At 46.9% G+C, this 24673-nt stretch overlaps 1 long non-coding RNA gene across 1 annotated transcript; it reads right to left on the bottom strand.

Moving 5' to 3' along the window:
• Positions 1-809: 809 nt before the first annotated feature.
• On the bottom strand, positions 810-1868 carry LOC138522566 (uncharacterized). Its single transcript, XR_011283321.1, has 3 exons — positions 1815-1868; positions 1229-1723; positions 810-889 (listed from the first exon to the last, which is right to left on the bottom strand). It is a non-coding gene; the product is annotated as an uncharacterized lncRNA (long non-coding RNA).
• Positions 1869-24673: the final 22805 nt, after the last annotated feature.

Raw genomic sequence — 24673 nt, forward strand, 5'->3', positions numbered from 1 at the left:
AAAAGTGCCCCACTTTGACCCAAAAAACTGGCCACACAACCATTTTGCATTTTTGGCTCGGCCATTGGCTCTTGCCCTTGAAGCCAGTCCGTGCCTGCAATCAGGGACGCAGTGGGGCATAGAATTGTCTCGGGCACCAACGAGAAAGTGGCCCACAGTTGCAAATGTGAATTCATTCCTTTTGTGACGCTGTTTGAATAGCAACCAAGGGGAAGGTTTTTGTAAAAATGTGATGCAAATTGTACATTTTAAAGAATATTTATTCAGCAATACTGGTAAAACCTATTAGCCGCATAGTAAAGTAACTCCTCAAACTAGCCCACATTGACCAAAAAAGTGCCCCACTTTGACCCAAAAAACTGGCCCACAGATGCATTTTGCGTTTTTGGTTCGCCCATGGGCCTTTTGCCCTATACGATTACACTAAGTTGACACAATGCACATCAACTTAAGATGTGGTGAGGGCATAAACTGACAGAGGGTTTTAAGATAAACGCATGTGAATTTACAACAAGCTGTTCAAATGTGTTTCAGGTGCGGGGTAGAAAACTAACAACCTTGGCATATAGGTTGTATATACAACAGTGAAAAAGATGAAGGTCCCTGTTAGGGACCTCACATCCCCTGCACACTTTCTTATAACCTAAATAAGGCAAGAAGCTAATAGTAAATGGCATGTGGTTCCAAAAGAGAAACCTGACTTGCTACTTATAAATGTGTTATAGTACTTACCATTCATGTGCAAATTATGCAAGGTTTAAGGGATAAAATATATATACATTCTTCAAATAACCATTCCGTAGTCACATAATTTCATGAATTTAATAAACAAAATTCCCAACGCGTTTCGGGTTATACTCTTCATCAGGGGCTTCTAATGACAAGATTTCTACAAAACAACATGAACAAAGATAATATGAGTGTAGGCAATATTTTTGAAACATAAATACAACAGTTGTATATCACCAATTCAAGTATCAACAAATTAATCCAAAGTTGTTTTTTCTCAAATCCAAATGCTAATACTCTCCAACAGAGATGGTCATTCTTAGCTGTAAATTCGAAGGCATTATTGTCAACACCTAATTAAATGGGTGGATCACCAGTACTCACCCTGTTTCCTGCCTGTCTTTGTTTCAGAAATCCATTGCTACACTGGAATACAAGTATGCCAATGTCTATGTATAAATGTTGTCAAACTCAGAATAAGTTAAGAAAAAGTTCAAACCTCCTCCATACTGTTCCATAGGCCCGAGGGTACTTGTCTCTTGATGGTGTCACCATCCGCCCTGCTTTCCCTGCAGCTATACTGTGTACCCTGTATAGAAAAGAATAAACACTTATTTGTTCATATTAATTATTTAAATGGGAGCTGGGGTGGGTAAAAAATGTAAGATGGCCACAGGACTTTCTTGCCAGGAGATTGTCCTGATAATAGTATGCTGCTGAAACTCTTTAGGTAAGTGCTGTGGCAAAGACTCTGTGACGCGTTTGTCACTCGGTGAGAAAAAGGATCTTCGCTATAAAAGAAGGAGTTCATTTATTACCCGAATGACTGGGGATGAAACTGGAACTTTTAGACTAACATGATAAGAAGCCTAAAGAAATGTCAGTAGATCTTGCCAGGGGATAATCCTGAATGTAGTATGCTGCAGATCTCTTCAGAGAAATGATGCAAAGAAGGTCCTCCGCCTCAGTTGCCGCTCGGTAAACCAGGTGTTTACTATAAAAAGGAAAAAGTTAACTTATTACCCGAATGCATGAAAATGCAAGTAGGGACTTAATGACTCAAAAGATGTCAGATAGATACTCACACAATTTTAGCTAAAGTTGGAGATTCTTGTCAAAACAGATCATTCATATTGAAATTCCTAAAAGCTTTGGAACTGGAACTTGATTAAATATTGTGCGTGCGGCACGCAAATCATCAACATCTTAAAAAAAGGGGGAAAAGGAGTGCACCAATAAGAGTGTGCTTAAAGCTGTCCGTAGAATCAATTTAAAAAAGATGTCTATTTACTTAAAGATATATGTCAGTACGAGCAAAGGGAAAGGATCCGCGAGCGATAGGGCTGCTCCTGTCATCATTCGCTTAATTATTCAAAATGGCCACCAATAAATAGTGGCGTGTGTTGATGACATCACCACGTTGTTACGCAAGTGCCGCCGTCATTTGTAAAGAATGTTGTTTTTCTTTTTTTCAAATACTTTATCGGTCAAGAAACCTGAAAGGAAGCGCCCCCAATTCAGCACGATCCTCCCCGCAATGAGAGACAATAAAGGACTCTCCCGTAGTGGGAATAAGGCCAAGACAGAGTGCGGGTGAGCGTAAGTGGGAGTTTATCCAAGAATAGGGCATGCAAAGAACTCTGCAACCTCCGAGAGCGCTCTGTCTGACAATCGCAAAGACAGGCGTATTTCTAATACAAAAAACGTCATCAGCACCTACACACTATAGGGGGCACAAGTTAATTGGGATTGGGTGGCGTCGACTAACTATAGGTGTTGCTGCAGCGTGGTTGGTCTTGGCGTGAAGACGTCACTGGTCAGCCTCGTGGGTTGGGTTGGGCCTGGCAGGCCAGCTTGAGGTCATCCGCGCGGTGTTGGTATGCTGGGGCAGCCTGTGACAATGACGAATACCTTCCCTGTCTCGTTTGCCCTAGGCCATGCACACTGCAGTTATTCAAAAAACGGCATTTAAGTTCGTCAATAAATCGCTCGGTAGTTTATCTTATAAAATAAACGCAACACATGAGGAATGCACCTCGTGAAAGGTCTGGTGGTTGTCGGTTGGGGTGAGATTTACCTGTGTCCTATTGACCGGTATTTTAGGTCACGGGACTGGGCTCTGGGGCCTGGGCCGAATGATACATGTCTGTCTGCCGCGTTAGGAGTTATTATATAAATGGGTCTCTGTGTCTTGTCCCAATGATGGGGGTCGTCCTTGTACGGGGTCATGATTCTTGGGGGGTCTAGGGGGGGTTTGTGGGATTTATGAGAGGGTGCTGGTAGATCAGTGGATTCAAACGTGGGTTTATTATCGTGCTGTAAATAACACAGGTGGCGGGCTGTGGCCTTGGTTGCGGTGCCGGGGCCTCTGACTCTCTGAAGTAACTCCAGCTTGGTTGGGGGAGGTGAGGGAGCGCGGCACAAGTCTTAGCTTTTTTATCTGGCAGGCTTGGTAGGGTGGGAGGGAGAATGGCCTTGCATATATCCACAAAGGTCTTTTCCTCGTGCGTTGCTGACTATTGAATGCAGAATTTTTATAATGTTCTGCCTTATTTCGATGTTATTTTAGACACACATATACATTTCAATTTCGTTACACATTTCTTTAATACAGTCGGTTCCAGTACCTTTTCATTACCTAACATTATATTCACTACATTGTGTGCGTATTGTATGTACATTAGACGTTATACGAGGCGGTTCTAGGTTATGGCCTACAGAGATTGGTGCTCGCCGCTTTGGGTGATTAAGAAAACATATATGAGTTCAGGTTTCTACATAATATTGAAAGAACACTTATACAGTTAGAGGTTACACGTTTGGTCAACATCTTTCTCTGTGGTTATAGCAGCACTAGTCCAGACCTGGAGTGATATCATATAACGTTACATTTTTATGGTTTATTCACAGTTTACAGGATCTGTTTAAACAGAGGTAGTTCATTAATACCAATACTTGAATTGTTTTCTACTTTCTTCAGATAGTGATGCTTCAGCTTTTTCCCCGTCACCCCGGCCTCGCGGACCGGGTCATGCGAGGTGCAATATTACATTGTGAATGAGAGAATGTTACAGTGTTGGCATCTCGGGTTTAGCTCATATCCGACTTTCTCATGGGAACGCGCTCGCAGCGGATCTACCAGGGCTGCTGTGGCGGCAGAGATGCATGAAAGGCCCTCCAAAGGTGGGGGCCTTGTTACAGTGTGCTGAACTCACGCCATGCTTGCTGGACAAGATGGCTTCTAGGCCTAACTGAATTTTGGTAAATGCAAGGAAAGGATACGTGTGGGCAATGTCGTCGGCGGGTGAACCCTCCTCCACCTGGGCCCGGGTGGCATGAGGGGACGCCCACCGAGTCATGGTCCTCACCTGGGGAGAAGACTGTAGGTGAGGAGGGCCTCGCGGCCAGTCCTCCCCTACATTTCCCCCCTTTCGTTACTAAAGTAACGAATTCTTTAGCTCTTCCAATCTTCTACATTCTTGTTCCTCTATCACTGCGTTATCCCATGCAGGGGTTCCTTTTCTAGGCATCCATGCTCTGCACACCCCCCTTAAGCTCTCACCTCTTCTAGCATACTCGTCTGGTGTACAGGTTAAATATATACAGTCGCCAGTTTCTTCCAAATCTACCCAGACCTCCTCATACCATTCCAGTTCCACGTCTCGTGGTTCTTTGATAGTGGTGTGCCATAGTTTATCTACTATAAACTTATCATGATACATAGGCACTAACTGGTACCTGGGAGTGTTATCTGTACCTGTCTGTACATGTACTTCTTGTGTCGCCTTAATTGTACCACCAGAGTTGCCCATTGTCACCATCATCATTGCACCGTTAGGGACTGCGTTAGCACAACATCGGAGGCCCACCTGGCACAGGCAGAACACCACGAGGAGGATCACCACAATTGGTATCAAGAACTTCATTGTCATTCCAAGCCATGAGGGAACCCAGGAGAAGATATTGTCGAACCATGAGCTATCTTCAGCTCCACCTTCCATTTTCATCTTCTCGCCCAGGTTATGTACTGCTTCAATGACGTGGGACAGGGACCCATTTTCTGCGTCTTCGGAAGGTACGAACGTGCAGCACGCACTTCCTATTTTTCGGCAAACACCTCCATCGATCGCTGTTAACAGGTCCAGAACATACCTGTTCTGCATGGTCATTAGTCGCAGAGCTCGTAGTTCCACCTTTATTATGTTGAACCCTTCTTCAGTGTCGTTGGCCAACTGAATCAGTTCCCACCGTGTGATCTGAAGCCATTTTGCATTTGCTCTTGCTTGGACACTTGAAACTAGTGAGGCAAAAAATGTTTCTACGGAGCTGAACAGGCGATACCTGTCTGGGATCTGTGCCAATAAATCGGATGATGCTTGCGATATGTAGTTCGATGCTCGCTTGTTCCGTGAGAGCTCTTCTCCTTTCCCTCCGGAGGACAGGACATAGAGGTGTGCTTGTGTAGTGGGAGAAGTCACATCCTGGTTCAAGTTTCCATGCACCCTTTTATTTCCGTCGATGTGGCTTTCTGGAATCACCATTAGGGTTGAATGCAAAGTGGCCATTGAGCAGCTGCCACTCCATGCTTGGGGAAGGTGCAAGTAAGCCTTATTTCCGCATACCCAGTATGTATCCATTAGTGCTGCTGTTCCTTTTTTCATGTCTGGGATGGTGAGAGTTTTGTTACAGTTCTTATTCGTCCCCATTGCCACTTTTCCTTCTCCCTTGAAACATAGTTCGTTTTGTATTTCACTTTGTAGCTTGAAGGGTTTCTCCATCGCTGTTACCCATGTTAGTTTAGGGATGTGTTCTTTCCATATTGGCAAGCACGTTTTTTCCATCCACCGCAGCTTGTCTGGTTGGACACCTCTCAGTGCTTCCGCTTTGCACAGTACTTCTTCGTCTTTCCATTTGTTTTCGAAAAACAGTGTCCCTTGTATTGCAAAGAAAGGTTCTTTAGGACAGACCACTCCAGACGCTTGTGAATAGCACGTTTTGTTGTTCTGTAGCATTCTGAAAGAGACATCGTGTGCTTGGAAGGTGTTCTTTATTCTACACAGCGTGAGATGAAGGAGACATTGGGCATCCACAATGGGCAATTCTCTTGGCAACAACACTTTAGGTGTGCCTGATGCATGGGGGATGAGCGAACAGACATAACAGCTTTCATTGGTTGTCTGTTTGGCTGTTGTACTCATATCTGCATACCATTTATTTGCTTGGTGGGGGTGTCGTGGGTCTTCCATCTTGTCTAACCCTAACCCATAATACTCATCATACCCCCTTCTACTCGTTTCTCTTCTCCGCCTACTTTTCTCCCTCCTTCTGTACCTTTTAGTTTCGACAGGTGAAAGAATAGGCCCCCCTTTCACCTTCCCACCCCCCTTTTCCAATTCTTCATATAGGAACTTGCGTTCTGTCATCGTAATTACTTTTCCATCTTCCTCAATAAACAAAAAATCGCTGTTTTGGATCGGGGCGGGAAAGGTCGTGGGGTTGTTATATATTTCAGGTAGGGACATTGTGTCATTTTCCATTTCTTTGTTTCTTGATTGTGACAGGGCAGCAGTGGGTGGTGTAGTATAGTAACCCCATACAAAGTGTGATCCATCCCAGACCAAAAAATCACCTTCTTTAATATTTATAGTTGTAATTGCTCTCGTTCCAGGGGCAAGGGTGGTGTTATTCCCCCCTCCCCCCTCGTTCATCTCGGTAGAGATGAACGCTATGACCCAATGTGTTACCAGGCAAAACATTGAGATGAAGAACACAATAACACACATTGATAAACCACATTCAAATGAATATGTCAATCTATCTACTAACATTTCTCTAAATCTAACACATCTATTAGTTGCAGGCTGCCCATTGGATGCCATGGTAAATCCTGTTTGAAACACAAAAGTGCATTAAGTACAAGCATGTAAACATTTCTAACGTTGTGACGTTGCTTCGAAAAAATATAGGAATGGGGGAGGGAGTGGGTGTGTTGACAGACAAGGTAACTTTACAACCATCATTATCCGTACATTATTTTATATATAAAAAATGAAAGTTGAGAGACAAAAACTTCTTCAAAAACAAAAAAACCCCACAAAAACCTTCAAAAAGTTGTAATCAAAAATTACATATATACATATACATATTTATTCCAGTACGCTTGTCGTGCGCCAGTCGCGTTCACTGTTCATCACTTCATGCACGCACAATTCCCATCATTCATTCTGCACAACTTCATTGTCCGCTGTTGCCTGTGCCTCGTCCTGCACCTCACTTTCCGCGGCGCTGTAAGCTTTACGTACGTCTGTCAAATGCACCCAGTATCGTAGGCCCTTCACCTTTACTGCCGTGGGCGTGCTAAACACTACCTCATAGGGGCCATGGAAACGTGGTGCATTCCACCTCCGCACAAAACTTCTGACATATATAAGGTCACCAGGCATTAGTTGTAGTGGTTTTTCAGGCAGCCTCTCTGATTCAGTTGTGTTCCCCTCCTCTCTTGTAGAGGGGGGGGCTAGTTGCTTCGCAATTACGCGCGCTGCCCGTATCAGTTTTTTCAAGTACTCTGTGAACTCCTCTCCCAATATCGCTGCGCTTCTGTGTGCATCAGAACGCTCACGGAGAGGCGAATGCGCTGTGTGCATTCTTCTTCCCGTGACGATCTCATGCGGGGACAAGTGGTGGTCCTTACTTGGCTGATTTCGTAACTCGAACAAGGCCAAAGGCAGGCAGTACATCCAGCTCTTTTTAAGGGAAAAACACAGTTTTGACAATCTGCTTTTTAACAAACCGTTCATCTTTTCCGCAACGCCATTACTTTGAGGATGATAAATCGAACATAATTTGTGCTTTATTCCCAATAGCGTAGTCACTTCTTTGAATAGCTCATTAACAAAATGCGTTCCGTTATCTGAGCGAATGACGTCACAAATTCCCCAGCGCGGAAAAACTTCCCGCACTAGGAACTTCGCGGCGCCCTTTGCATCAGGGCGTGCACAAGGGCCTGCCTCCACCCACCTCGAGAATGGACATACAACCACAATCATGTAGCGAGCCCCGTTACACCTTTCTCCCATATCTACATAATCAATGTGGAGCTCTCTAAATGGGCCATTTGGTTTTGGTATCGTTCCTCTTAGTGTGCGCAATGTCATACCTGAGTTGTAAATCTGACATGTCGTGCATTCTAGGGCCAGCCTCGTGACGTGTTCCTGGAGGCAAGGTGCAAACCAATCTTCTTGTATCTCCGCCATTATGTGTTTCTTTGCGTTGTGTGCGGGAAAGTGTAGTTGTTGAAATGCTATTTCTAACAATGTAACTGGCATTACCGCTTTTCCTGAACTTTCTTGTCGCCACAATAAATCAGTCGGCGATTTGCTGCATCCCCTCTTAGTCCACAGCAATTTTTCTTCTGCACTAGCTCCCTCTTGCAGCTCTATTATTTCCTGGGTGGGCATCATGTTGTATCCTGTGGGGACCTCTTGGCTTGCTGTGTGGTGCAGCATGTACTCTCCTATTTCACCTTTCTGTAAATACGAAGCTGCTTTGGCAGCGGAGTCTGCTGCCGCGTTCCCCAAAGATATAAAATCTGTATTTGTGGTGTGGGCTTGGCATTTTACGATGGCCACTGCCGTGGGGTCTTGCAGGGCCTCAATCAGTTCTTTCAATAATTCTGCATGCTGAACCGGTGTTCCATCTGCTCGTCGAAACCCTCTCCGCCCCCACCGTGCCAACCCGCCGTGGACTGTTGTTGTCATGTATGCTGAGTCTGTATATATTGTCACTGCGCACCCCTTGGCGGCATGCAAAGCTTCTATTAGCGCTATTAGTTCTGCTGCTTGCGCTGAATAGTGTGATGGGAGGCGGTGTTGCACTAGTGTCTCGTATTCATCTTCCTCTAATCGTACCACTGCCATACCCACATGCTTTTCTCCTGTCTCCATGTCTATTGATGCTGACCCGTCCACGAAATACACCTCTCCCTCGTTCAGGGCATTTTCAAAAATCACTTGATCCTGACCTTCGTCACCTGTGTACGTGGCGCAGTTGTGGTTCTGCATGTCCTCTACGGTGCATGCCTCTGTGATGAATGTGGCCGGGTTCACTGTTTTACATCTTACTATATGGATATTAGCGCTGGACAGTATTATTTCATATGCTGTGGCGCGTTGTGTTGTCAATGTGCTCTTTGATCGCTCTAATATTGCAAAGAGTGAGTGTTCCACAAACAGTGTCACCGGACAGCCCATCACTATCGTGGCACTTTTTTCAATCGCGAACGCGGCTGCAGCTAGGGATTGCTCGCACGCGAAATGACCTTGCATTACTGCGTCTAGGGTGCCGCTATAGTAAGCAAGTGGTTTGTGCCCTAACGATGTTTTTTGTGTCAGTACTGCTGTCATTAGTGTTCCTTTGCAGTGTGAGAATAAGAAGAATTCGCACCCATAATCTGGATTTGCCAGTACTGGAGCGCTTGATATCAGCTCTTTTAGCGAGTTGAATGCTGTGTTCATCTCCTCTGTCCATTCTATGTGTTTGTTTTCTTGTTGTGCTTCTTTTAGTGCCTGTAACAAGGGCCTTGTGTACGCTGCATAATCCAATATCCATGCTCGGCAATAGTTGCACATACCCAGGAATTTCTGCATCTCTTTTACTGTTTTGGGCTCTCCAACTGTTCTAATCGCCTGTGCCCTGTCTGGTATGATCCGCTTGCCATCCTTTGATATCAGCTGACCCAAGTATAGGACCTCTGTCAAACAGTATTGTAACTTCCCCTTGTACACCTTGTACCCTTTATTGGCCAATAATGTCAGGAGTGTTATTGAGTCTTTTCTACACTCCTCCTCAGTTTGTGCACAAACCAATAAATCATCAACGTACTGAATCACTGTGCTTTCTACAGACAAATTCCCCAGATCTTCATGTAGTACCCTGTTGAATATGCTTGGGCTCTCGCAATATCCTTGTGGTAGTCGGCAGTGTTCGAACCTCCTTCCCCCTAGTGTAAATGCTGTTAAGTACCTGCTCTCTTCTGCTAAGGGAATCGAAAAAAATGCATTTTTCAAGTCAATAACTGTGAAGTGTGATGCCGTTTTCGGAATGTTGCACAGTATTGTCGCCGGGTTCGGGACTAAAGGGAACTCCTTCATAATCACATCGTTGAGTGGGCGTAAATCTTGTATCATCCTCCATGAGCCTCCCTTCGCCTTTTTGATTGGGTAAATGCATGTGTTGCATGGGGAGGTTGAGGGCACTATTATACCCTGTGCTAGTAGTGCATCTATTGTCTCTCTTATCCCTTCTTCTGCTTCGCGTGACAGTGGATATTGTTTCACCCGGGGTAGTATTGCTCCCTGCTTTAGTTTTATTACCACAGGCTGAACCCCATGTAGTAACCCCACATCGTGGGGGCCATTTGTCCATAGGTTAGTGGGTACTGACCTCATGTCCTCATCAAAAAATGTATGTGGTGCCCCTATTACCGCCATTAATTCAACTTTAGTTTTTCTGGCTGTAACTACAATGTCGCATGGCATTGCTAGTTCCATCACTATTTCGCCATCTGTCTCAGTGTCAGAAAATAGCTCCTCGTCCGAGAGCTCTCTCAGTGGGATATTTGCATTTGTACACAGTACTGTCCGCCACTCACATCCTTCCATGTCAACGCCAATCACACATATTCTGTTTGCTGATACGTGTACTGCGTGTAAATCCAACGATAGCACTGACCCAAGAGCAGTGTCGGGGCTTGCTATGGGACGAAAAAGGAATTCGGCTGGAATCCTCCAATCCATCCTTTTTAGTTCTGGTACTATGAGAGCCAATGTTCTCATGCCCTCAACAAACATCTCCTCGTTTCTTGGTACCCCTCTGATCTCTTGCATGATTGTGTGGCCATGTATTACTGCTAGTATGCGGAGGGGGCATATGCCTGGCGTTGAACATACGATGCCGCTCCCTGTGAATGATATTGTCATATTTAGTTTGCTTAGGAGATCTCTCCCCAGTAAATTAATGGGAGAGTTTTCATAGTACAGTAAGGGTGCTTTCACTGTTTTACCCCCTACTGTCACATCCAATACCTCTGTGTAAGGAACTTCAATTACAGCCCCAGAGAACCCCTGCGTCTCTAACGTTCTATTAGATAACGGGAACCGGCCCTCTCTAATGCATGATTTCTCCGCTCCCGAATCCACCATGAATATGAACTGCTTGTCTCCTATCTGCGCTCCTATCAATGGTTCCTCTGATGCATTGTGGGTCGTAGATAGTACTGGACACGCAAGTGCTCTCTGTGGGCTGTCCTATGCGGGGTGTCTCATTGCCCCCCCTTGATCGAAAATGTTCCCCGAAACTACTGACACTCCACTGTAAGGTGCGGGGGCAGGCGCTCCATTAGCTACTGTGGCGAAAGTGTTACCTGGCGTGTATTGCACATTGTCATTATTCTGTGGGTGGTTTTGTGTTCTGTACTGATGTCCGTGTAGTTGTGCGTTACTCCTTTGTCCTACATTGTCTGGTTGCTGGTATTGTCCCATGGGGAGGCCGTAGGGGCTTCCTGGGTGGGGGTGTCCGTACTGTTCTGTCTCTTGGAACCCGTTGTTTTGTCTGCTCCTACATTCTCTTGAGTAGTGTCCCCATCTCCCACAATTCCAGCAGCTCCCCTGTGGACCTCTGGGACCCTGCCACCCATTTCCTCCCATTCCTCCATACCCTTGTCCTCCTCTTCGACCCCTGTACCCACCTCTTCCCCCTCTTGGGGCCCACTCTTGCCACGTTGGACCTCCGTTCTGCTCCTGCTCAGTCCACTGTCGTTGTCCTTGTCCTGCCCAATTCGCTGCTATTCTTCCTTGTATTGCTATTTGCCCCTCCTCTCCTTCTTCTCCCTCCCTCATGAGTGGGAGCCCTGCTACCGCTGCTGCGACCTTCACCAGTTTTGATTGCACCAACTTTGCCTCGTCTGCCAACCTTTTCTGTGCTACTTCCCTCTCTCTTTCTTTGATCCGTTTGCAATGGTGTACTATTATGCTTTGGATCTCTGGCCAGCCTTTTGCCTCAACGCCCGCTATTTTATCGAGTGCCTTCTGCACCTCCTTTGGGAGCCCTCTCTTAATGATGAAATAAAATAGAGATGTGGATTGGTGCCAGGGCGTGCCCGTTTCCGCTCTCCACATCTCCTGCACCCGGAGAATGTAATCCATAGCGTCCTCCCCGTCATTCATGGTACATTGCATTACTGACTGCAAATCAGGGGTATCTGGGAATGTCTCCCGCAGTGCGTCCCACACCCTTGCTCGTACAGTATTAAAAGAAGCCCCATCATGGCGATCACACTCTAACGTCACGGCCGGGAAACCAGCCTTAGCCCATACTCTGTCTGCCTGGTCTCCTACTGCGGATACTAGTAGGCTTTTCACATCTCCTACTGCCAACGGTATGCCGGCGGTATGTTTCTCAAATGCATATATCCACTTGCTCGCCCCTCCTGACAGCTGGGGCAATAATTTCATTAAATTAGCCTTATCCATCTGAGCCCACGGTATATAGTTTGGTCTCCCACCCCCTCTGTGAAGCAATGGAAGTTGTAACTTCCCTTTTGCCGTCGCACCCTCCTTTTCTTTAGTCGCTGCTGACTCCAATGACGCCATCTTCCCCACCCTATTTCTTAGTCGTCCCATCCATTCATCTTCTATAGTCCCTAGTGAACATGCACCGTCTACCTCCTCGCTTTCCCCTCCTACTGCCATGCTCAACCTATCACTCTCATCCACCCCTCCTCTGACATCACATAACAAGTCCTCTCTGATCCCTCTTTCTCGTGACACATCACCAATGCTCCCTTCTACTGCTCCCACCTCTATTATTCTTGTCGGTTCTTCCTCAATTCTGAACAGTATTTCCCCCTTTTTCCATCTCTCCTCAATTTGTCTATTTTCGCTCGACGCTCTAGACGTGCGTCCTGATTGTGTAGGGGCGCACGCTGTGCGCTCACATATGTCTTTTATTCTTGAGAGTTCATCCCTTGCCACTGTAAGCCTCGACTCTAAGTCACTTGTTAGCTTCTCTATATCCACCCTCTGTGTGCTTCCCTGGGCGCGCTCTCTGGTGCTTTCGTATGGCGGGGGTGCGGTTGGTCTTTGTGGTGTACTAGTTGAGGGGGGCGGCACATAAGTGGGGTCGCTATATCCTGCTGCGGGGGCTGGTTTATGTAATATTGGGTACAACCTAATCACCTCCGCAGGTTGTTCTGTACTTAGCTTTTCCTTTTCCTCTCGTGGAATCATTAGTGGATTATCTGTGGTGGAAGGTAAATCAATATTTGGTGCTGGAGCTTTGGGTGGGGGTACTTCCTCGAACAATCTCCAGAGATCTAATATCTCCTTCCTATTTTGCCATTGTTTCCCCTTATACTTGAGGCTAATACATGCTCGTACCATATCAAGAACGCTTTTGTCAAAAGACCCTCCCTCGGGCCAAATCTGGGGCAGACCCTCCCCTTTCAATTCTGTTACCCATTGATCATGATATTTATTTATCCGTTCAGCATATCCCGGTAAGCTCTTACAAATGTGTGACAAGGGAGTTTCCGCCCCCATTCTCTAGATCACTAACACTATCGTGTTCAACTGCTTTACTTTTAATTAGGTGCAGATATGCGTATCTATACCTTTGTGGCACAGACAAGAGCGGACCTCTCAAAAATTATCACCCACTTTTATTCACTGTGTAAATCCTTTCTCATTCACCATTGCTCATCTCCTTCCCATTCCCAGGCACTCTCATGTAATTTCACTTGCAACCGATCAATTGCTAGTAATGGCCAACACTCTCTGGCACCACCTCGCGGTCAACCGTTCGTCTCTAACACTCACACGGTGCGCGCACCCTTCACAATGCTTTTCCACTCACACCTTGGGCCTCATTCCGAGTATGGCGGTAAGGGATAGCGGCCACCGCTAACGAGAGCGGTGGCGGTAATCCCTTACCGCCATACTCCGAGTTCCCTTAGCGCCATGGTGCCTTTAACACCTGCTTTTAGCAGGCGTTAAATACCATGGCGCTAAGGGACCTTGATGTTAATTACGCCACCGTAATTTACGGTGGCGTAATTGACGCCTTCCCCACTCCCATTATGCCCTATGGGGCAAGAATGGGAATGGGGAAGGGTAAATGGGGATTGGGGAATTACCGCCCCGCCAACCTTGGAATGGGGCGGTAATTCCGCCAACCACCAAGGCGCTGCCGGTCCGGGTACGGCGTCAACCAAGGCGTTAATAGCGCCATTGGTTAGCGCCGTACTCGGAATGAGGCCCCTTGTCTCTTCTTTTTTTTTTCCCTCCCTTTCTTCCCTAGCCAGCTGTCCCTGTTTTTCTGCTAATGTTACTGTGTTCACGTCTGTACGTGCCACTACTTAGTCCCCACTCCTCAAGATGTGCTCCCTATTTTATAGTTCTTCTACAAGTATATCTATCTTATACCCTTTTTGCTTTCACCCCTACCCCGTGGAAATGGAAAAAAAAGAAATAGAGAGAGTAGCAATCACTAAAAAATATTCCCGGTGTCTCCTTTTGCTAGACACCAATAACTTATTTCTTACTTCTTCATATATTCCCAGTACTAGTTTAGATAGCACTATGCGGCGCCGCCTTCCACCCCCTTTCGGAGCTAGGTTTCCGTCACTTCTACCACTTCACTTATTTCTTACTCCTAATGGCCATATGCAAAGAAAGAATAAAGAAAGTTTCAAGACCCGTCTTTAGTAGACCCCTGTTATTCTCCTCCTCTACCTGTCCCCGTTCTTCTATTCATAATTTCCCTTCCTTTCCCCTTTACGATCGCTCGCACTCGGTACTCACGTGCCCGTCTTGAACCGATAGTCTCCGAAACTGGGTCCGTCCAGGCAGTGTCACCGGTAACTCAACGGTCAGCCCCTGGCTCCGGCGAGCGGCACTCAAAGGGGATTTTTTTCCAATCGGGATCCCGTACCCTTTCTCATTGAGTGCGCACTTCTTATTGTGCCGGTCGCCGTTGGCGGGCAGCCTCCCGGAGCCGGCTCACCGTGCGTATCCCTTCTCGACCGGAGATTCTCGTGCCACAAGGGGGTCGTTAAAAAGGAGTTAGGAAAAATAGTTTGGAGATATCACGCTATCGGGGTCACCACTGAAAGGAAGCGCCCCCAATTCAGCACGATCCTCCCCGCAATGAGAGACAATAAAGGACTCTCCCGTAGTGGGAATAAGGCCAAGACAGAGTGCGGGTGAGCGTAAGTGGGAGTTTATCCAAGAATAGGGCATGCAAAGAACTCTGCAACCTCCGAGAGCGCTCTGTCTGACAATCGCAAAGACAGGCGTATTTCTAATACAAAAAACGTCATCAGCACCTACACACTATAGGGGGCACAAGTTAATTGGGATTGGGTGGCGTCGACTAACTATAGGTGTTGCTGCAGCGTGGTTGGTCTTGGCGTGAAGACGTCACTGGTCAGCCTCGTGGGTTGGGTTGGGCCTGGCAGGCCAGCTTGAGGTCATCCGCGCGGTGTTGGTATGCTGGGGCAGCCTGTGACAATGACGAATACCTTCCCTGTCTCGTTTGCCCTAGGCCATGCACACTGCAGTTATTCAAAAAACGGCATTTAAGTTCGTCAATAAATCGCTCGGTAGTTTATCTTATAAAATAAACGCAACACATGAGGAATGCACCTCGTGAAAGGTCTGGTGGTTGTCGGTTGGGGTGAGATTTACCTGTGTCCTATTGACCGGTATTTTAGGTCACGGGACTGGGCTCTGGGGCCTGGGCCGAATGATACATGTCTGTCTGCCGCGTTAGGAGTTATTATATAAATGGGTCTCTGTGTCTTGTCCCAATGATGGGGGTCGTCCTTGTACGGGGTCATGATTCTTGGGGGGTCTAGGGGGGGTTTGTGGGATTTATGAGAGGGTGCTGGTAGATCAGTGGATTCAAACGTGGGTTTATTATCGTGCTGTAAATAACACAGGTGGCGGGCTGTGGCCTTGGTTGCGGTGCCGGGGCCTCTGACTCTCTGAAGTAACTCCAGCTTGGTTGGGGGAGGTGAGGGAGCGCGGCACAAGTCTTAGCTTTTTTATCTGGCAGGCTTGGTAGGGTGGGAGGGAGAATGGCCTTGCATATATCCACAAAGGTCTTTTCCTCGTGCGTTGCTGACTATTGAATGCAGAATTTTTATAATGTTCTGCCTTATTTCGATGTTATTTTAGACACACATATACATTTCAATTTCGTTACACATTTCTTTAATACAGTCAGTTCCAGTACCTTTTCATTACCTAACATTATATTCACTACATTGTGCGCGTATTGTATGTACATTAGACGTTATACAAGGTATTACTAGGTTATGGCCTACAGAAATTGATGCTCGCCGCTTTGGGTGATTAAGAAAACATATATGAGTTCAGGTTTCTACATAATATTGAAAGAACACTTATACAGTTAGAGGTTACACGTTTGGTCAACATCTTTCTCTGTGGTTATAGCAGCACTAGTCCAGACCTGGAGTGATATCATATAACGTTACATTTTTATGGTTTATTCACAGTTTACAGGATCTGTTTAAACAGAGGTAGTTCATTAATACCAATACTTGAATTGTTTTCTACTTTCTTCAGATAGTGATGCTTCAGCTTTTTCCCCGTCACCCCGGCCTCGCGGACCGGGTCATGCGAGGTGCAATATTACATTGTGAATGAGAGAATGTTACAGTGTTGGCATCTCGGGTTTAGCTCATATCCGACTTTCTCATGGGAACGCGCTCGCAGCGGATCTACCAGGGCTGCTGTGGCGGCAGAGATGCATGAAAGGCCCTCCAAAGGTGGGGGCCTTGTTACAGTGTGCTGAACTCACGCCATGCTTGCTGGACAAGATGGCTTCTAGGCCTAACTGAATTTTGGTAAATGCAAGGAAAGGATACGTGTGGGCAATGTCGTCGGCGGGTGAACCCTCCTCCACCTGGGCCCGGGTGGCATGAGGGGACGCCCACCGAGTCATGGTCCTCACCTGGGGAGAAGACTGTAGGTGAGGAGGGCCTCGCGGCCAGTCCTCCCATACAAACCGCAATTGGTTGGTGTCTAAAAAATGCTAGTAAAGTTGGTATTAAACGTGGGATGCCAGCACATCTATTGCACTATAAGCCAGTTTGAGCCTGAGTGAAGTAACTCATCAAACTGGCCCACATTGGCCAAAAAAGTGCCCCACTTTGACCCAAAAAACTGGCCCAGACAAGCATTTTGTGTTTTTGGCTCGGCCATGGGTCTGTTGCACTATAAGCCAGTCCGTGCCTGCTCCTTAACCACCAGCATGGTGCCCGTGGCTGCCTCACTTTCTGGTGTTATTATAAATGGAATGCTAGCCCTCTAGTTCTACCTCCATTCTTCTTCATGGGAAATGCTAGGATGTTACTGCTCCTAACCACCAGCATGGTGCCCATGGCTGCCTCACTTTCTGGTGTCGTTATAAATTGAATGTTAGCCCTCTGGTTCTACCTCCATTCTTCTCCATAGGAAATACTAGGATGTTACTGCTCCTTAACCACCAGCATGGTGCCCATGGCGCCTCACTTTCTGGTGTCATTATAAATAGAATGTTAGCCCTCTAGTTCTACCTGCATTATTATCCATAGGAAAAGCTAGTATTTTACTGCTCCTCAACCACCAGCATGGTGCACACGGCTGCTCACTTTCTGGTGTTATTATACATGGCATGTTAGCCCTGTAGGTCTACTTCCATTCTTCTCCATTGGAAATGCCAGGATTTTAACTGAAGCAATAGAACATGAGGAAGGGCCATTACCGGTCTGGTAATGGCCCTGGGGTGATAGTTACAAGCCTGAGCGAAATAAAATCCTGCCATTTCAGTAAAATCCTAGCATTTCCCATGGAGAAGAATGGAGGTAGAACTAGAGGGCTAACATTTCATTGTTATTAGTACTCTGGCATGTTGTACCAGGGTACTAATAGCATATTTTTCTCGAGCTGAGAAACGGCATTAAAAAAACAAAACAAAATGGCCACCAAGAATCGGGCAGAAGGGACTACTCGTAGTCCCTTCTTCCTGTACATGGTGGCCATTGAAAAAATGTAAACAAACAAAATGGCTGCCATGGAAAGGGGGCAGGGTCTACACGTAATCCCTTCTCGCTTTCCATGGTGGATAATCAGGGGATGGAGATGCGCCAGGAACAGTCATGTTCCCGGCGCCAGCGAGGGTCAGAGGAGCGCAGGCACGTGGGGTTTCGATAGAGAGGGGATTGGAGATGTGGGAAAAGGGGAATGTGGTGGTAGTGGGGCGAAGCGACAGGGGACGTAGGGAGCGCACTTACTTTAGGTCCCGATGAGGGGAAGATGCCGTGCTCCTGCTCCCAGGAGGATTGGAGCAGGGTCTTTCCGTGTGTGGTAGGGGCCCTGATCCAAGCCTCCTCATTGGCTGTGAAGCCGCTACAGCCCCCTCGCTCAGTACCAATGCTCCTTAACCACCAGCATGTTGTCCATGGCTGCCTCACTTTGTGATGTCATTAAACATTGAATGTTAGCCTTTAAATTATACCTGCATTCTATTCCACAGAAAATAATGGATTCTACCACTCCTTGTCCACCAGCATGGCGTCCATGGCTGCGTTTGTGCTGTCATCTGTGGGATGTATTTACCCAGGCATCCGAGCACTACCTCAAAACTGTGCAGTACTGACATGAAAACATCATGATGGCCAGAGCTTCCCAGAAAATGCACAGGGAAGTGCATGAAGAATAGGCTGCCACCCATTTTTGCCGATGTTATGGGCACAGAAGGACACTGCCTAAAACCACCATTGGACTACCCACACAGTAGTCTGAAACCATTGGGAATGGCAATGCTGATTGCCAAAAGCAAACCCATAACTGTGGAGAATTCATTTTCTTAAATCCCAAAAAGGGGTGCAGTACCAGTACTCACCACTATCCAAAAGCCGGCGTTTTAAAACCACCAGATTTTACTTTTTTGTAGAAAACTGAATAGATGAACCCAAAGCAAGCGAAAGAAAGACTTACTGAGAGGTGGATACAATGTAAAGTTATATTCTGAAGTGACTTGAAGGTTTATAACAAGACTGGTTGAGCTGTGGATTTCAGCAATTTAAGTAAATTTGCACTGAAAGACACTACAAATCTAAATGTTTAAAAGAAATGAGTGACCTACTTTGAGTGTCACATAGGTTGCAATTGTTTAAATGTCATAGTTTTAAACTTAGAATCAGCATTCTAGCTGCATATGTAAAAATGTTTAGTTTTATTTGAATGCAGAAACTGGGGAACAAAAAGTGACATTTTATCTGAAACTGGCTTAAAGAGATTCCAATTCTGCCTGGCAACTACCCCCATCAGGAGTGAAACTTGAGTCACAGCTGTGTTCCCAGGCCTAGCTGCCCTTTTGCTGCTCACACCAAAAGGGATATGACACTTCCCTGATTGAATTACCTGGGCTCTGCAGGAAATTGAACAAAGCCCTGTCCTGACTCAGGCAAATGTTTTATTGGCGGGAGTCGTAAATGGAGCTTCCTCTTGGCAGAAGCTGGGAGGGGCAGGGTCTCTGAGCTTGCCAGAAACTGGAAAGACTGGTTTCTGTACCATGTGACATGAAAAGACACACCTCTATAGCCAGAAAATGGTTTTAGAAAAAGATGAATAACTCATAGAGCGGACATGTGAAAATTGTATAAATGACACCATAATTCTTGTGATTTTTCTGCCCACATTTTAAGAGGTTTTTCGAACCGGTGGCATGTTCAGGGGGGTTTTAGCGGAAAAGAGGATATTACTCAAAATGTGTGCATGTGAAAAATCTGACACTTCATCAATTAATGTCCATACTCCTTGCGCACATGTGTGTAAATTTGGGGTAATGTCCGGAATTGCAAACCAGTTAAAAAGTGCAAAATATTGCCATTTCTGAATGCAAGCTCCCAGGAAGAGCAGAGTTTGAACAGGAGATACCTCCTGTGATATGTGATGTGTGCATGTAATTTTAAACCAATGTTTACCTGTGCAAATATGTCTTTTGTTATCAAATATAGAATGTGTGCAATTTGACTGGGGAGTGTCCTCTCTGCAAGGCTGTAAAATGACATCACTCTGACACAACTTAGCTCCCCCAATCAAATGAGAAATGGAAGTTTGACCAATTAGAAGCTGAGAGAGAGGTAGGGTCAGTGATGCTAGAACACACCCACATTCTAAACACATAAAAGCAGAGAGACAGGACAGGGACCTTCAAATCCATTTGCAGCTGGAAGCTCTGCCGGGAAAATCCATACTTTACCTCCTCAACCTTCAGAGAGCAGACATAGAGACTTCAAATCTATCAAATCTCCAGATCTCAATCTAGTTTAATCTAAGTAGAACTGTCTCCTAACTGTCACCTGTCATTTGTAAAGCTGTCACTTGTCATTTTCTAGTTGCAAGCTGCACTTGTCTTTTTGAACTTTAAAATTTCAAATCTGAAAAACGACCTTTATTTAATCGCTCATATCTCCGCAACCGTTTGTGCTAGAGACTTGCAGTAACTTTCCCCCGAAAGCTGAGAATCGTGGCTTTCCTACGAACCTAGAACCGCATTCCTACCCCCTATAGTCCTATCAATGGTTCCTCTGATGCATTGTGGGTCGTAGATAGTACTGGACACGCAAGTGCTCTCTGTGGGCTGTCCTATGCGGGGTGTCTCATTGCCCCCCCTTGATCGAAAATGTTCCCCGAAACTACTGACACTCCACTGTAAGGTGCGGGGGCAGGCGCTCCATTAGCTACTGTGGCGAAAGTGTTACCTGGCGTGTATTGCACATTGTCATTATTCTGTGGGTGGTTTTGTGTTCTGTACTGATGTCCGTGTAGTTGTGCGTTACTCCTTTGTCCTACATTGTCTGGTTGCTGGTATTGTCCCATGGGGAGGCCGTAGGGGCTTCCTGGGTGGGGGTGTCCGTACTGTTCTGTCTCTTGGAACCCGTTGTTTTGTCTGCTCCTACATTCTCTTGAGTAGTGTCCCCATCTCCCACAATTCCAGCAGCTCCCCTGTGGACCTCTGGGACCCTGCCACCCATTTCCTCCCATTCCTCCATACCCTTGTCCTCCTCTTCGACCCCTGTACCCACCTCTTCCCCCTCTTGGGGCCCACTCTTGCCACGTTGGACCTCCGTTCTGCTCCTGCTCAGTCCACTGTCGTTGTCCTTGTCCTGCCCAATTCGCTGCTATTCTTCCTTGTATTGCTATTTGCCCCTCCTCTCCTTCTTCTCCCTCCCTCATGAGTGGGAGCCCTGCTACCGCTGCTGCGACCTTCACCAGTTTTGATTGCACCAACTTTGCCTCGTCTGCCAACCTTTTCTGTGCTACTTCCCTCTCTCTTTCTTTGATCCGTTTGCAATGGTGTACTATTATGCTTTGGATCTCTGGCCAGCCTTTTGCCTCAACGCCCGCTATTTTATCGAGTGCCTTCTGCACCTCCTTTGGGAGCCCTCTCTTAATGATGAAATAAAATAGAGATGTGGATTGGTGCCAGGGCGTGCCCGTTTCCGCTCTCCACATCTCCTGCACCCGGAGAATGTAATCCATAGCGTCCTCCCCGTCATTCATGGTACATTGCATTACTGACTGCAAATCAGGGGTATCTGGGAATGTCTCCCGCAGTGCGTCCCACACCCTTGCTCGTACAGTATTAAAAGAAGCCCCATCATGGCGATCACACTCTAACGTCACGGCCGGGAAACCAGCCTTAGCCCATACTCTGTCTGCCTGGTCTCCTACTGCGGATACTAGTAGGCTTTTCACATCTCCTACTGCCAACGGTATGCCGGCGGTATGTTTCTCAAATGCATATATCCACTTGCTCGCCCCTCCTGACAGCTGGGGCAATAATTTCATTAAATTAGCCTTATCCATCTGAGCCCACGGTATATAGTTTGGTCTCCCACCCCCTCTGTGAAGCAATGGAAGTTGTAACTTCCCTTTTGCCGTCGCACCCTCCTTTTCTTTAGTCGCTGCTGACTCCAATGACGCCATCTTCCCCACCCTATTTCTTAGTCGTCCCATCCATTCATCTTCTATAGTCCCTAGTGAACATGCACCGTCTACCTCCTCGCTTTCCCCTCCTACTGCCATGCTCAACCTATCACTCTCATCCACCCCTCCTCTGACATCACATAACAAGTCCTCTCTGATCCCTCTTTCTCGTGACACATCACCAATGCTCCCTTCTACTGCTCCCACCTCTATTATTCTTGTCGGTTCTTCCTCAATTCTGAACAGTATTTCCCCCTTTTTCCATCTCTCCTCAATTTGTCTATTTTCGCTCGACGCTCTAGACGTGCGTCCTGATTGTGTAGGGGCGCACGCTGTGCGCTCACATATGTCTTTTATTCTTGAGAGTTCATCCCTTGCCACTGTAAGCCTCGACTCTAAGTCACTTGTTAGCTTCTCTATATCCACCCTCTGTGTGCTTCCCTGGGCGCGCTCTCTGGTGCTTTCGTATGGCGGGGGTGCGGTTGGTCTTTGTGGTGTACTAGTTGAGGGGGGCGGCACATAAGTGGGGTCGCTATATCCTGCTGCGGGGGCTGGTTTATGTAATATTGGGTACAACCTAATCACCTCCGCAGGTTGTTCTGTACTTAGCTTTTCCTTTTCCTCTCGTGGAATCATTAGTGGATTATCTGTGGTGGAAGGTAAATCAATATTTGGTGCTGGAGCTTTGGGTGGGGGTACTTCCTCGAACAATCTCCAGAGATCTAATATCTCCTTCCTATTTTGCCATTGTTTCCCCTTATACTTGAGGCTAATACATGCTCGTACCATATCAAGAACGCTTTTGTCAAAAGACCCTCCCTCGGGCCAAATCTGGGGCAGACCCTCCCCTTTCAATTCTGTTACCCATTGATCATGATATTTATTTATCCGTTCAGCATATCCCGGTAAGCTCTTACAAATGTGTGACAAGGGAGTTTCCGCCCCCATTCTCTAGATCACTAACACTATCGTGTTCAACTGCTTTACTTTTAATTAGGTGCAGATATGCGTATCTATACCTTTGTGGCACAGACAAGAGCGGACCTCTCAAAAATTATCACCCACTTTTATTCACTGTGTAAATCCTTTCTCATTCACCATTGCTCATCTCCTTCCCATTCCCAGGCACTCTCATGTAATTTCACTTGCAACCGATCAATTGCTAGTAATGGCCAACACTCTCTGGCACCACCTCGCGGTCAACCGTTCGTCTCTAACACTCACACGGTGCGCGCACCCTTCACAATGCTTTTCCACTCACACCTTGGGCCTCATTCCGAGTATGGCGGTAAGGGATAGCGGCCACCGCTAACGAGAGCGGTGGCGGTAATCCCTTACCGCCATACTCCGAGTTCCCTTAGCGCCATGGTGCCTTTAACACCTGCTTTTAGCAGGCGTTAAATACCATGGCGCTAAGGGACCTTGATGTTAATTACGCCACCGTAATTTACGGTGGCGTAATTGACGCCTTCCCCACTCCCATTATGCCCTATGGGGCAAGAATGGGAATGGGGAAGGGTAAATGGGGATTGGGGAATTACCGCCCCGCCAACCTTGGAATGGGGCGGTAATTCCGCCAACCACCAAGGCGCTGCCGGTCCGGGTACGGCGTCAACCAAGGCGTTAATAGCGCCATTGGTTAGCGCCGTACTCGGAATGAGGCCCCTTGTCTCTTCTTTTTTTTTTCCCTCCCTTTCTTCCCTAGCCAGCTGTCCCTGTTTTTCTGCTAATGTTACTGTGTTCACGTCTGTACGTGCCACTACTTAGTCCCCACTCCTCAAGATGTGCTCCCTATTTTATAGTTCTTCTACAAGTATATCTATCTTATACCCTTTTTGCTTTCACCCCTACCCCGTGGAAATGGAAAAAAAAGAAATAGAGAGAGTAGCAATCACTAAAAAATATTCCCGGTGTCTCCTTTTGCTAGACACCAATAACTTATTTCTTACTTCTTCATATATTCCCAGTACTAGTTTAGATAGCACTATGCGGCGCCGCCTTCCACCCCCTTTCGGAGCTAGGTTTCCGTCACTTCTACCACTTCACTTATTTCTTACTCCTAATGGCCATATGCAAAGAAAGAATAAAGAAAGTTTCAAGACCCGTCTTTAGTAGACCCCTGTTATTCTCCTCCTCTACCTGTCCCCGTTCTTCTATTCATAATTTCCCTTCCTTTCCCCTTTACGATCGCTCGCACTCGGTACTCACGTGCCCGTCTTGAACCGATAGTCTCCGAAACTGGGTCCGTCCAGGCAGTGTCACCGGTAACTCAACGGTCAGCCCCTGGCTCCGGCGAGCGGCACTCAAAGGGGATTTTTTTCCAATCGGGATCCCGTACCCTTTCTCATTGAGTGCGCACTTCTTATTGTGCCGGTCGCCGTTGGCGGGCAGCCTCCCGGAGCCGGCTCACCGTGCGTATCCCTTCTCGACCGGAGATTCTCGTGCCACAAGGGGGTCGTTAAAAAGGAGTTAGGAAAAATAGTTTGGAGATATCACGCTATCGGGGTCACCACTGAAAGGAAGCGCCCCCAATTCAGCACGATCCTCCCCGCAATGAGAGACAATAAAGGACTCTCCCGTAGTGGGAATAAGGCCAAGACAGAGTGCGGGTGAGCGTAAGTGGGAGTTTATCCAAGAATAGGGCATGCAAAGAACTCTGCAACCTCCGAGAGCGCTCTGTCTGACAATCGCAAAGACAGGCGTATTTCTAATACAAAAAACGTCATCAGCACCTACACACTATAGGGGGCACAAGTTAATTGGGATTGGGTGGCGTCGACTAACTATAGGTGTTGCTGCAGCGTGGTTGGTCTTGGCGTGAAGACGTCACTGGTCAGCCTCGTGGGTTGGGTTGGGCCTGGCAGGCCAGCTTGAGGTCATCCGCGCGG

This window comes from Ambystoma mexicanum, chromosome 1q, assembly GCF_040938575.1.
Source record: "Ambystoma mexicanum isolate Mex_15411 chromosome 1q, UKY_AmexF1_1, whole genome shotgun sequence".
Classification (NCBI taxonomy): domain Eukaryota; kingdom Metazoa; phylum Chordata; class Amphibia; order Caudata; family Ambystomatidae; genus Ambystoma; species Ambystoma mexicanum.